The following is a 12,181-nucleotide window of genomic DNA, read 5'->3' on the forward strand; positions in this document are numbered from 1 at the left end:
CCAAAAAATCAATAAATGGCATGGCATAAAAATGAAATTTTTGTATAGCAAAGGAAACAAGTGAGTGAAGAGAAACCTTGCAGAATGGGAGATTTTTGCCATCTGTTATTCAGACAGGGCATCAATATCCATGATATAAAAAGAACTTAAAAATCTTGACACCCAAACCTCCCCAAATAGCTCAATTAAAAATGGGCAAAAGAACGAAACACACTTCTCAAAAGAAGAAATACAATTGGACAACAAACATGTAAAAATGTTCAATATCTCTAGCAGTAAGGGACATGCTAACCAAGAGTACATTGAGATTTTATCTCACCCCAGTCAGAATAGTAATTATCAAGAGTACAAATAATAATAAGTGTTGACAAGGATGTGGGGAAAAGGTACACTTATACATTGTTGGTAGGACTGAAAATTAATGCAACTACTCTGGAAGGCCATATGGAGATTTCTCAAAAAACTAGGAATGGTCTCAGCAAAGGAAACAATCAATGAGGTGAACAGAGAGCCTACATTTTGGGATCAAGTTTCTGCCACACGTCAGATAGAGTACTAATCTCCAGGATATATAAAGAACTCAAATACTTAACACCTAAAAACCAAACAACCCAATCAATAAATGGACTAAGGAGCTAAATAGACACTTCTCAGAAGATATATAACTGATCAACATATATATGAAAAAATGTTCAACATCTCTAGTAATTAGAGAAGTGCAAATCAAACTATTCTAAGGTTTCATCTTATGCCAGTCAGAATGGCAGTTATCAAGAATACAAACAACAATAAGTACTGGTGAGGATGTGGGGGAAAAGGCACACTCATACATTGCTGGTGGGACTGCTAATTGGTGCAACCAATCTGGAAAGCAGTATGGAGATTCCTTAGAAAACTTGGAATGGAATTACCATTTGTGTAGAGGGAAGTGAGGACTGGGGTGGGGCTGTGGGGATGAGAAAGATGGTAGAATGAGACAGACATTATTACCTTATATACACATATATACTGGAGTGACTCTGTACCAAGTACAGTCAGAGGAGTGAGAAGTTGTGCTCCATTTGTGTACGATATGTCAAAATACATTCTACTGTCCCACTCCTTGGTCTATACCCAAAGGACTTAAAATCAGCATACTATAGTAACACAGTCACCAAAGTTTATAGCAACCCAATTCACCATAGCTAAACTGTGGAACCAACCTAGAACATATAGAAACTGTGTTATATATACACAATAGAATATTACTCAGCATTAAAAGAGAATAAAATTATGGCATTTGCAAGTAAATGGATGGAGTTGGAGAATATGATGCTAAGTGAAGTAAGTCAATCCCCCCAAACCAAAGGCTGTATTCTCTCTGATAAGTGGATGCTGATACTTAATGGGGGGACATGGGGAAAATGGAGGAACTTTGGGCAAAGGGGAGGGAGAGAAGGGAGGGGTCATGGGGGCAGGAAACATGGTGGAATGAGATGGACATCATTACCCTAGATACCTGTGAGACTGCACATATGGTGTGATGCTACATTGTGTACAGCCAGAGAAATGAAAAGTTGTGCTTGCTGTAATTGTGTACAATGAATAAAAATGCATTTTTCTGTCATATATACCTAATGAGAATAAATAAATAAATAAATAAACCCAAAGAAAAAAATCGAAAATTAAAGCAAAAAACAAAAACAAAAACAAACAAACAAAAAACAATATAGGAATGGAACCATCATATGTCTCCCACTTTTTGGTATATATCTGAAAGAGATAAAGTCAGCATGCTGTATGGATACAGCCACATCAGTGTTTGGTAGAAACACAATTCATAACAATCAAGCTATGAACCAACCAAGGTGTCCTTCAACAGATGAATGGACAAAGAAAATGTGAAAATGTGATATATATCCATCTGTAGCCAATGGAGTATTAGTCATAAAGGAGATTGAAATTATAGTATTTGCTGGTAAATGGATGGAACTGGAGACCATCATGCTAAGTGAGTTAAACCAGAATCAGAAAGCCAAAGACTGAATGTTTTCTCTGATTTGTGAAAGCTGGCCCAAAATAAGAGGGAAAAAGAGAAAAAAAAAGATAAAGGGAAAATGATTTCATAAAATAGAAGAAAGATAGGTGGAATAGATAAAGGGGGCTGAGGGGGAGGGAGAAGGAACATGATAAGGGAAGAACAGCAGAGTGAATCTGACCTAACTTTCACATATATGAATATATGTGAAATACATATATGAATATACCACATATGTGAATATACCACAGTGAATCTCACATATATATCCACAAGACACTAACTATAAAAAACATAAAGTTCAATAGCAGAAAGATCTGTAGAGTAGAGGATAGGGAAGATGGGGAGGGAGGAGGGAAGGGAAAGGGAAAAATACTGGGGACTGAATTAGGACAAATTATATTTCATGCTTTTATAAATATGTGAAAATGAATCTTAATGTTATATATAACTAAAATAACAAAAAATTTTGTTTCATGTCACTTGCATGGACATTGATTAATACAAATCCTTAACACAAGCTGACATAGTTGTATCTGTAAATCTTAAGGAGGAAAGGACCCCTCATGCTTGTTAATCACTATGTAATCAATCCAGTGCATGGTACACAGCAAGTGCTCATACAATGTCTATCAAACAAATGAATGAATCATATAAATGCCATAGCTGCCTTAATTTAAAGCTAATTATATTCTTGCATAAAGGAAGGTACGGGATAAAAGTAATAGTCTGTAGGTTTTGAAGACAGTGATAATACATTTCATCTATTTAAACAACAAGCCACAATATGGAGTCAAGTAAGCTCAGTGAAGCAAGACATTTTGATATCTAAGTTGAGAAAAGAGAAACAATAGCTCAAATATGCTTATGATGAGTGCTGGGGCTGTGGCTCAGTGGTAGAGGGCTTGCCTAGCATGTGTGGGGCACTGGGTTTGATCCTTAGAACCACATAAAAATGAAATAGATTATGTATGTCCATCTAAAACTAAGGAAGGAGATCCAACATGGTGATGGGAGCAGAGAGATCAAGTCTCTGACCTCTTCAGCTGTGCAGGCATAGGGAGTCGTAAACCATCTAAATGCTGTTTGCTCAGGATCACTAGGTAATGCTGAGCTGACGTGGATCTGGTGCGAACAGTCTGGGCCTCTCAGAACACACACCGAGTCCGGATCGGCTGAATTCAAGCTCCCGTTTGCCTGCTTCTCGCAGACAAACTGCTGTGACTCAGCACTAAACGATCCCGCTGAAACAACTGGTCGGCCCTTCTGAATCTATGGAGGTTAATGCCAACCGAGCCTTCATAGGCAGTGGCCACAGGATTGAAATGGGGCTTGGTAGAGCCAGTCAGGACCCACCCGTTGCATTGGTCACCCGGCAAAGGGAACAAACTGTCGCCATTTGCATGGGATACCACCATGGCAGAGAACTGACATCACCAGAATGCGGCGGAGGAGATAACTCCATTGAAACCTGCGGCAACAGCATCAAATAAATTTATAGGAGTAAACAGTAACTCAGCAGTCAAACAGAACAAGAAGTAACATGAGCAGCATGAAAAAGCAAGGAAGAAAAGGAGTACAAACAATGCAGGACAGCCTAAATATTCAGGAGGACCTAGAGGCATCAGAAAAATGGTCAAATAAAGAACTCAAGGATTACCTTAGACAGATGGAATGGAACCTTAAAGAGGATATGCAACAGCAAATTCAAACAGTGAAAGAACACATTGAAAATGAATTACATAAACAGATAAAAGAAGAAATTCAGCATCTTTATCAGGAGATAGAGATTATAAAAAAAATCAAACAATAATTCTAGAAATGAAAGAAACTATAAACCAAATTAAAAACTCAAATGAGAGTATCACTAACAGAGTGGAGCAAGTAGAAGCCAGAACGTCAGATAATGAAGACAAAATATATCATCTTGAAAAGAGTCTAGCCAACTCAGAGAGGCTGGTAAAAAATCACGAGAAAAACCTCCAAGAGATATGGGATAACATAAAAAAACCAAACTTAAGAGTCATCGGGATAGAGGAAGGTATAGAGGTTCAAACCAAGGGAATGAGCAACCTGCTGAATGAGATAATTATAGAAAACTTTCCAGAAATAAAAAAAGGAAGCGGATATACAAATTGTAGATACATACAGGACACCGAGCATACAAAATCACAGTAGACCAACGCCAAGACACATTGTTATGAATATATCCAATATACAGAACAAAGAGAAAATATTAAAAGCTACAAGAGAAAGGAGGCAGATTACATTCAGGGGTAAACCAATAAGGTTAACAATGGTTTTTCATCACAGACGCTGAAAGCGAGAAGATCCTGGAACAACGTATTTCAAACACTGAAAGACAATGGATGCCAACCAAGAATTTTGTATCCAGCAAAATTAAGCTTCAGGTATGACAATGAAATAAAAATCTTTCATGATAAACAAAAGTTAAAAGAATTTGCAGCCAGAAAACCAGCATTGCAAAGCATCTTGAGCAAAACACTACACGAGGAAGAAATGAAAAACAATAACCAAAACCATCAGTGGGAAGTGCCTCAGTAAAGACAGAGGGCGGGGGGGGGGGAAGCTAATCATGGAGAAACAAACTAAATTAAAAAAAAAGATAAATAATCAAACATGGCTGGAAGTACAAACCATCTATCAATAATAACTCTAAACGTTAATGGCCTAAACTCTCCAATAAAGCGACATAGCCTGGTAACATGGATTAAAAAAAAAACAAACAAATCCAACAATATGCTGCCTCCAGGAGACACATCTGATTGGAAAAGACATACACAGGCTGAAGGTTGGTAAAAAACATACCACACACACGGTCCTCGTAAGCAAGCAGGGGGTGGCCATCCTCATATCGAATAAAATCGATTTCAAGACTAAGTTAATCAAAAGGGATAAGGAAGGTCATTATATACTGTTAAAAGGAACCATTCACCAACAAGACATAACAATTATCAATATTTATGCACCAAATAATGGTGCTGTGACGTTCATAAAACAAATTCTCCTCAAGTTCCAGAATCAAATAGACCACAACACAATAATTATGGGTGACTTCAACACACCGCTCTCTCCATTGGACAGATCCTCCAAACAAAAGTTGAATAAAGAAACTATAGAACTCAATATCACAATCAATAACCTAGACTTAACTGACATATATAGAATATATCAACCATCATCAAGTGGATATACCTTTTTCTCAGCAGCACATGGATCCTTCTCAAAAATAGGCCATATATTATGCCATAGGGCAACCCTCAGTAAATATAAAGGGGTGGAGATAATACCATGCATTTTATCTGATCATAATGGAATGAAACTGGAAATCAGTGATAAAAGAAGGAAGGAAAAATCCTACATCACATGGAAAATGAACAATATGTTACTGAATGATCAATGGGTTACAGAAGACATAAAGGAGGAAATAAAAAAATTCTTAGAGATAAATGAAAATACAGACACAACATATCGGAATCTATGGGACACAATGAAAGCAGTTTTAAGAGGGAAATTCATCGCCTGGAGGTCATTCCTCAAAAAAAGAAAAAAACAACAAATAAATGAGCTCACACTTCATCTCAAAGCCCTAGAAAAGGAAGAGCAAAACAACTGCAAATATAGCAGAAGGTAAGAAATAATTAAAATCAGAGCAGAAATCAACGAAATGGAAACAAAAGAAACTATTGAAAAAATTGACAAAACTAAAAGTTGGTTCTTCGAAAAATTAAATAAGATCGACAGACCCCTAGCCATGCTAACGAAGAGAAGAAGAAGAGAGAAAGAACTCAAATTACTAACATACTGGATGAAAAAGGAAACATTACAACAGATACAACAGAAATACAGAAGATAATTAGGAATTATTTTGAAAACCTACATTCCAATAAAATAGAAAATAGTGAAGACATCGATAAATTTCTTAAGTCATATGATTTGCGCAGAGTGAGTCAGGAGGATACACACAATTTGAACAGACCAATATCAATGGATGAAATAGAAGAAGCAATCAAAAGACTACCAACTAAGAAAAGCCCAGGACCGGATGGGTATACAGCAGAGTTTTACAAAATCTTTAAAGAAGAATTAATACGAATACTGTTCAAGTTATTTCAGGAAATAGAAAAAGAGGGAGCTCTTCCAAATTCATTCTATGAGGCCAATATCACCCTGATTCCAAAACCGGACAAAGGCACCTCAAAGAAAGAAAACTACAGACCAATATCTCTAATGAACCTAGATGCAAAAATCCTCAATAAAATTCTGGTGAATCGGATACAAAAACACATCAAAAAAATTGTGCACCATGATGAAGTCAGATTCATCCCTGGGATGCAAAGATGGTTCAATATACAAAAATCAATAAATGTTATTAACCACATCAATAGACTTAAAGATAAGAACCATATGATCATCTCGATAGATGCAGAAAAAGCATTCGACAAAGTACAGCATCCTTTATGTTCAAAACATTAGAAAAACTAGGGATAACAGGAACTTACCTCAACATTGTAAAGGCTATCTATGCTAAGTCTCAGGCTAGCATCATTCTGAATGGAGAAAATTTGAAGGCATTCCCTCTAAAATCTGGAACAAGACAGGGATGCCCTCTATTACCACTTCTATTCAATATAGTTCTCGAAACACTGGCCAGAGCAATTAGACAGACGAAAGAAATTAAAGGCATAAAAATAGGAAAAGAAGAACTTAAATTATCACTATTTGCGAATGACATGATTCTATACCTAGAAGACCCAAAAGGGTCTACAAAAAAACTACTAGAAATAATAAATGAATTCAGTAAAGTGGCAGGATATAAAATCAACATGCATAAATCAAAGGCATTTCTGTATATCAGTGACAAAACTTCTGAAATGGAAATGAGGAAAAACACCCCATTCACAATATCTTCAAAAAAAATAAAATACTTGGGAATCAACCTAACAAAAGAGGTGAAAGATTTATGCAATGAAAACTACAGAACCCTAAAGAGAGAAATAGAAGAAGATCTTAGAAGATGGAAAAATATACCCTGTTCATGGATAGGCAGAACTAACATCATCAAAATGGTGATATTACCAAAAGTTCTCTATAGTTTTAATGCAATGCCAATCAAAATCCCAACGGCATTTTTGTAGAAATACATAAAGCAATCATGAAATTCATATGGAAAAATAAAAGACCCAGAGTTGCAAAAACAACTCTAAGCAGGAAGTGTGAATCAGGCGGTATAGCGATATCAGATTTCAAACTATATTACAGAGCAATAGTAACAAAACAGCATGGTACTGGTACCAAAACAGGAGGGTGGACCAATGGTACAGAATAGAGGACACAGAGACTAATCCACAAAGTTACAACTATCTTATATTTGATAAAGGGGCTAAAAGCATGCAATGGAGGAAGGATAGCATCTTCAACAAATGGTGCTGGGAAAACTGGAAATCCATATGCAACAAAATGGAACTGAGTCCCCTCCTCTCGCCATGCACAAAAGTTAACTCAAAATGGATCAAGGAGCTTGATATCAAATCAAAGACTCTGCGTCTGACAGAAGAAAAAGTTGGTTCTGATCTACATATTGTGGGGTCGGGCTCCAAATTCCTTAATAGGACACCCATAGCACAAGAGATAATAACAAGAATCAACAAATGGGACTTACTTAAACTAAAAAGTTTTTTCTCAGCAGAACAAACAATAAGAGAGGTAAATAGGGACCCTACATCCTGGGAACAAATTTTTACTCCTCACAGTTCAGATAGAGCCCTAATATCCAGAGTATACAAAGAACTCAAAAAATTAAACAATAAGATAACAAATAACCCAATCAACAAATGGGCCAAGGATCTGAACAGACAGTTTTCAGAGGAGGACATACAATCATTCAACAAGTACATGAAAAAATGCTCACCATCTCTAGCAGTCAGAGAAATGCAAATCAAAACCACCCTTAGATACCATCTCACTCCAGTAAGATTGGCAGCCATTATGAAGTCACACAACAACAAGTGCTGGTGAGGATGTGGGGAAAACGGTACTCTTGTACATTGCTGGTGGGACTGCAAATTGGTGCAGCCAATTTGGAAAGCAGTATGGAGATTCCTGGGAAAGCTGGGAATGGAACCACCATTTGACTGAGCTATTGCCCTTCTCGGATTATTCCCTGAAGACCTTAAAAGAGCATACTACAGGGATACTGCCACATCGATGTTCATAGCAGCACAATTCACAATAGCTAGACTGTGGAACCAACCCAGATGCCCTTCAATAGATGAATGGAGTAAAAAATGTGGCATTTATACACAATGGAGTATTATGCAGCACTAAAAAACGACAAAATCATGGATTTTGCAGGGAAATGGATGGTACTAGAGCAGATTATGCTAAGTGAAGCTAGCCAATCCCTAAAAAACAAATGCCAAATGTCTTCTTTGATATAATGAGAGCAACTAAGAACAGAGCAGGGAGGAAGAGCAGGAGGAAAAGATTAACATTAAACAGAGACATGAGATGGGAGGGAAAGGTAGAGAAAAGGGAAACTGCATGGAAATGGAAGGAGACCCTCATTGTTATACAAAATTACATATAAGAGGTTATGAGGGGAATGGGAAAAAAAAACAAGGAGAGAAATGAATTACAGTAGATGGGGTAGAGAGAGAAGATGGGAGGGCAGGGGAGGGGGGATAGTAGAGGATAGGAAAGGTAGTAGAATACAACAGTTACTAATATGGCATTATGTAAAAATGTGGATGTGTAACCGATGTGATTCTGCAATCTGTATTTGGGGTAAAAATGGGAGTTCATAACCCACTTGAATCTAATGTATGAAATATGATATGTCAAGAGTTTTGTAATGTTTTGAACAACCAATAAAAAAAAATAAAACTAAGGAAAAAAAACTCCAAAATATCCTTATTACAAGAGGAGGGCAGGGAGTGAATGAAACATGGGAGTAAATGCAATGTAGGGAAATGCACTTTTCTTTTTATTTGTCCATATAAAATCTCCTGACATGTTATTTAATGTACTTTATAAGAATTGGAGTACCAACAAGACTGAGAGTGGTAATTACCTGCTATCATTTGTATAATATAATAAATGGGAAAGACAGAAAAGTGGCCATTGTGCAAGAAGATACTCAGACTGTCTTCTGAAAAGGGTAGCATGAAAAGAGGCTACAGAGATCTGGATTCTGTAATGAATACATTGTTATAAAATATCCTAACATGTTTTTTTTAATGATACTGTGCTCTGATTTTTAAAAAATTTGTTCTAATTAGTTATTCATAAAAGTAGAATGCATTTTGACATATTGTACACACATGCAGCACAACTTCTCATCCCTCTGACTGTACATGGTGCAGAGTCACTCCAGTATATATGTGTATATAAGGTAATAATGTCTATCTCATTCTACCATCGTTCTCATCTTCACAGCCCCACCCCACCCCTCACTGCCCTCTACACAAACACCAAAGTTCCTTCAGTCTTCCAGACCCACCTGTCCCAGTATGGATCAGCATCCACATACCAGAGAAAATATTTGGCTTTTTTTTTTGGGGGGGGGGATTGGCTTATTTCACTTAGCATGATATTCTCTAGTTCCAACTATTTACCTGAAAATGCCATAATTTCATTCTTATTTAAGGCTCAGTAATATTCCATTGTGTTTATATACCACATTTTCCTGACATGTTATATTTATGTAGTAATATTTATTTCTGGAGAATCACCAAGTGTTAGTGTGGGAATTAACTTCCTTCATTTCTTAAATTCTTTTCTGTGTAAAGATATTCAGGAAGACCGTTAAAAGGGCATACTGGGTAAGGGAGACTCGATCTTTCTCAAAAATTGTCTTCTCAAAAGGGTAGCATGGAAAGGGGCTACAGAGATCTGGGTTCTGTAATGAATAAAACAAGTCAGGGAGTGTAGGAATAGTTACTCCGCATTGTTAATTGGCCCCTAGAGAGGGTATTCCCATGCTATCTTCAGAGCCAGAGTCCCAGAATTATCAAGGTCCCCCAACCCTGCAAACAAACTTCAAGTACAGAACTCTGGGATTATCACCTCAGTGCACACAGCACAGAGTAATTGGTATCTTGGGTAATGGTGCCCAGAAGAGATCCGGGGTGTGTTCTGGTGGGAATTCTTGATGCCACTAGGGATTCAGATCTCTATTCACTTCTGCTGACATCATAGGTCCTGAGGACCAGGGGGCTATTTCATCTCTCATGGAGTATGCTCCTCTTTTCTCATGAATGACTCATGTCAGGCCAAGTCTGGCCTCTTCTAACCCTTGTGATTACTGTTGAGGAAACATCTGTGTAGTCCAGAAGGAGCTTAGTAACTGCATAACATATACATGTTTGGATGTTACTAAGTAGGGAATGAAGGTAAAGCCAGAAAGAGGGTACCTTAGTGATTCCAAACCACAGAGACTGCAAAGTGGATCTTTGTTGGACTCTGGGAGCATTGAAGATTAAGCTGGTATTATGTTTAGCATCTTACTCAGGTAACATAAATGGCCATTCCTATTTCCCAGGCTCTCAATCTGGTAATGAAAGGTAGTTCAAATATATGTTCAGGGACAGAGGAAACATATATACCATACCATGTTCCAACCAGGAAGGGCCAAATGCATTCAGTTACTTAATCTGTCCTGCTTTGGGCTCATGGGGCTCAAACTATGAGCACAGATATTGAGAGGGTCACAGAACCCCATATCCTATTGTTTCTGTGATGCTCCATCACTAGGGTAATTAGTGCAAATCATGATGACTATGCTGGACCAATGTCCTCTCTGGTATTCTACTAGGAGATGGCAATTTCCAGGGTTAGAGGAGGAGTCTGAAGAATACTTCAGCAAGTGCTTGTATGGAAGACCAATGGCCAAAGTATGGCTGGGATGACTGTTCTTCCTTCTCCATTTCACTTCTGTGCTTGTTCTGTCTACAAATCTCTGCAGAGGAAATGACAGGTAAGATAGTGCTGGAGCTTGAGGTTTTATTAGAAACTAGAGCATTGTGAGATTATCCTTTAAATCGAGGGAGACATTTGGTTAGCTCATGAGGATGCTTCCTGAGAAGGCAGAAAAACAAAACAAAACAAAACAAAACATTGAACCAAAAAATGTAATTTAAGGGCCAGAAGAAAGATTGGAAAATTATTAGGCGGGTTGCCTAAGGGAGGAAGAGGAATAGAGTCAGATGGTGGAAAACTTGTACTATGGAGATTTCCAGATATGGTTAGAAACTAATGAGGAAAGAGAGATGTGTATGGATAATTAGGTAGAAAGGATGTTTGTAGACCATCTTGACTCAGTTGGAGTAATCAGGGGGAGCAGTGTTGAAATTATTCTCTTAGTCCACAGAAGCTGAGTGTGAAATATGACATGACTGCCACAAAAATCCTAGAGTGACCCTAGGGCACAGGAAAAATGAATGTGAGCTCTTTATTTCCTGGAAAAAATTGCTATTTGATCAGAATGCATTCAGTCCTGTGTTTTTTGTTTTTAGGTTTTAAGTTTTTTTTAATACTCACATATTTTTAATTATTTGTGTTCACTCTTATGAATGTCATGATCCTCACAAGTCTACCTAGGGCATAGGTATTGTTGCTTTGTTTTGTGTCAACACAGCATCCATTCACATTTTAAAAAATTATAATCAATAGTTAAATAAAGACAACATAAAATATCCTTTTACCTAGTCTGATATGACTATTCTATCGTTATCTTTTTCCAAGAATAGTATATAAAATATACAACCCTTTCTTCATTAAGGGAAAAAAAAAACCTTTTTTTTTGTATTTTGTGTGAAATTTATTCTATTCCTAATTCATACTCCTCCTTTTATATCTAGTAATTGAAATACTGAAATATGATATTAGGTTTTATTAATACCTCTTATGCTTGATAAGAGGGTGAAAATGAAATAAACACTTTATTTATATAATATTAATGGATAATATTCTTATCAGCATTAGGAAGAAATGCACAAACTATGGTGGTTTGTGTTCCTGAGGGTTGCCCACATGGTCATTATTGTTGTTTATAACTATCCTATTTCACTTCCCAGTCCATATTTCCTTGGTTCACAGATAGTCATTGTTCCTGGTCTGGTAGGGTGACCCAAATCTTCCTTT

This window comes from Marmota flaviventris, chromosome 19, assembly GCF_047511675.1.
Source record: "Marmota flaviventris isolate mMarFla1 chromosome 19, mMarFla1.hap1, whole genome shotgun sequence".
Classification (NCBI taxonomy): Eukaryota; Metazoa; Chordata; class Mammalia; order Rodentia; family Sciuridae; genus Marmota; species Marmota flaviventris.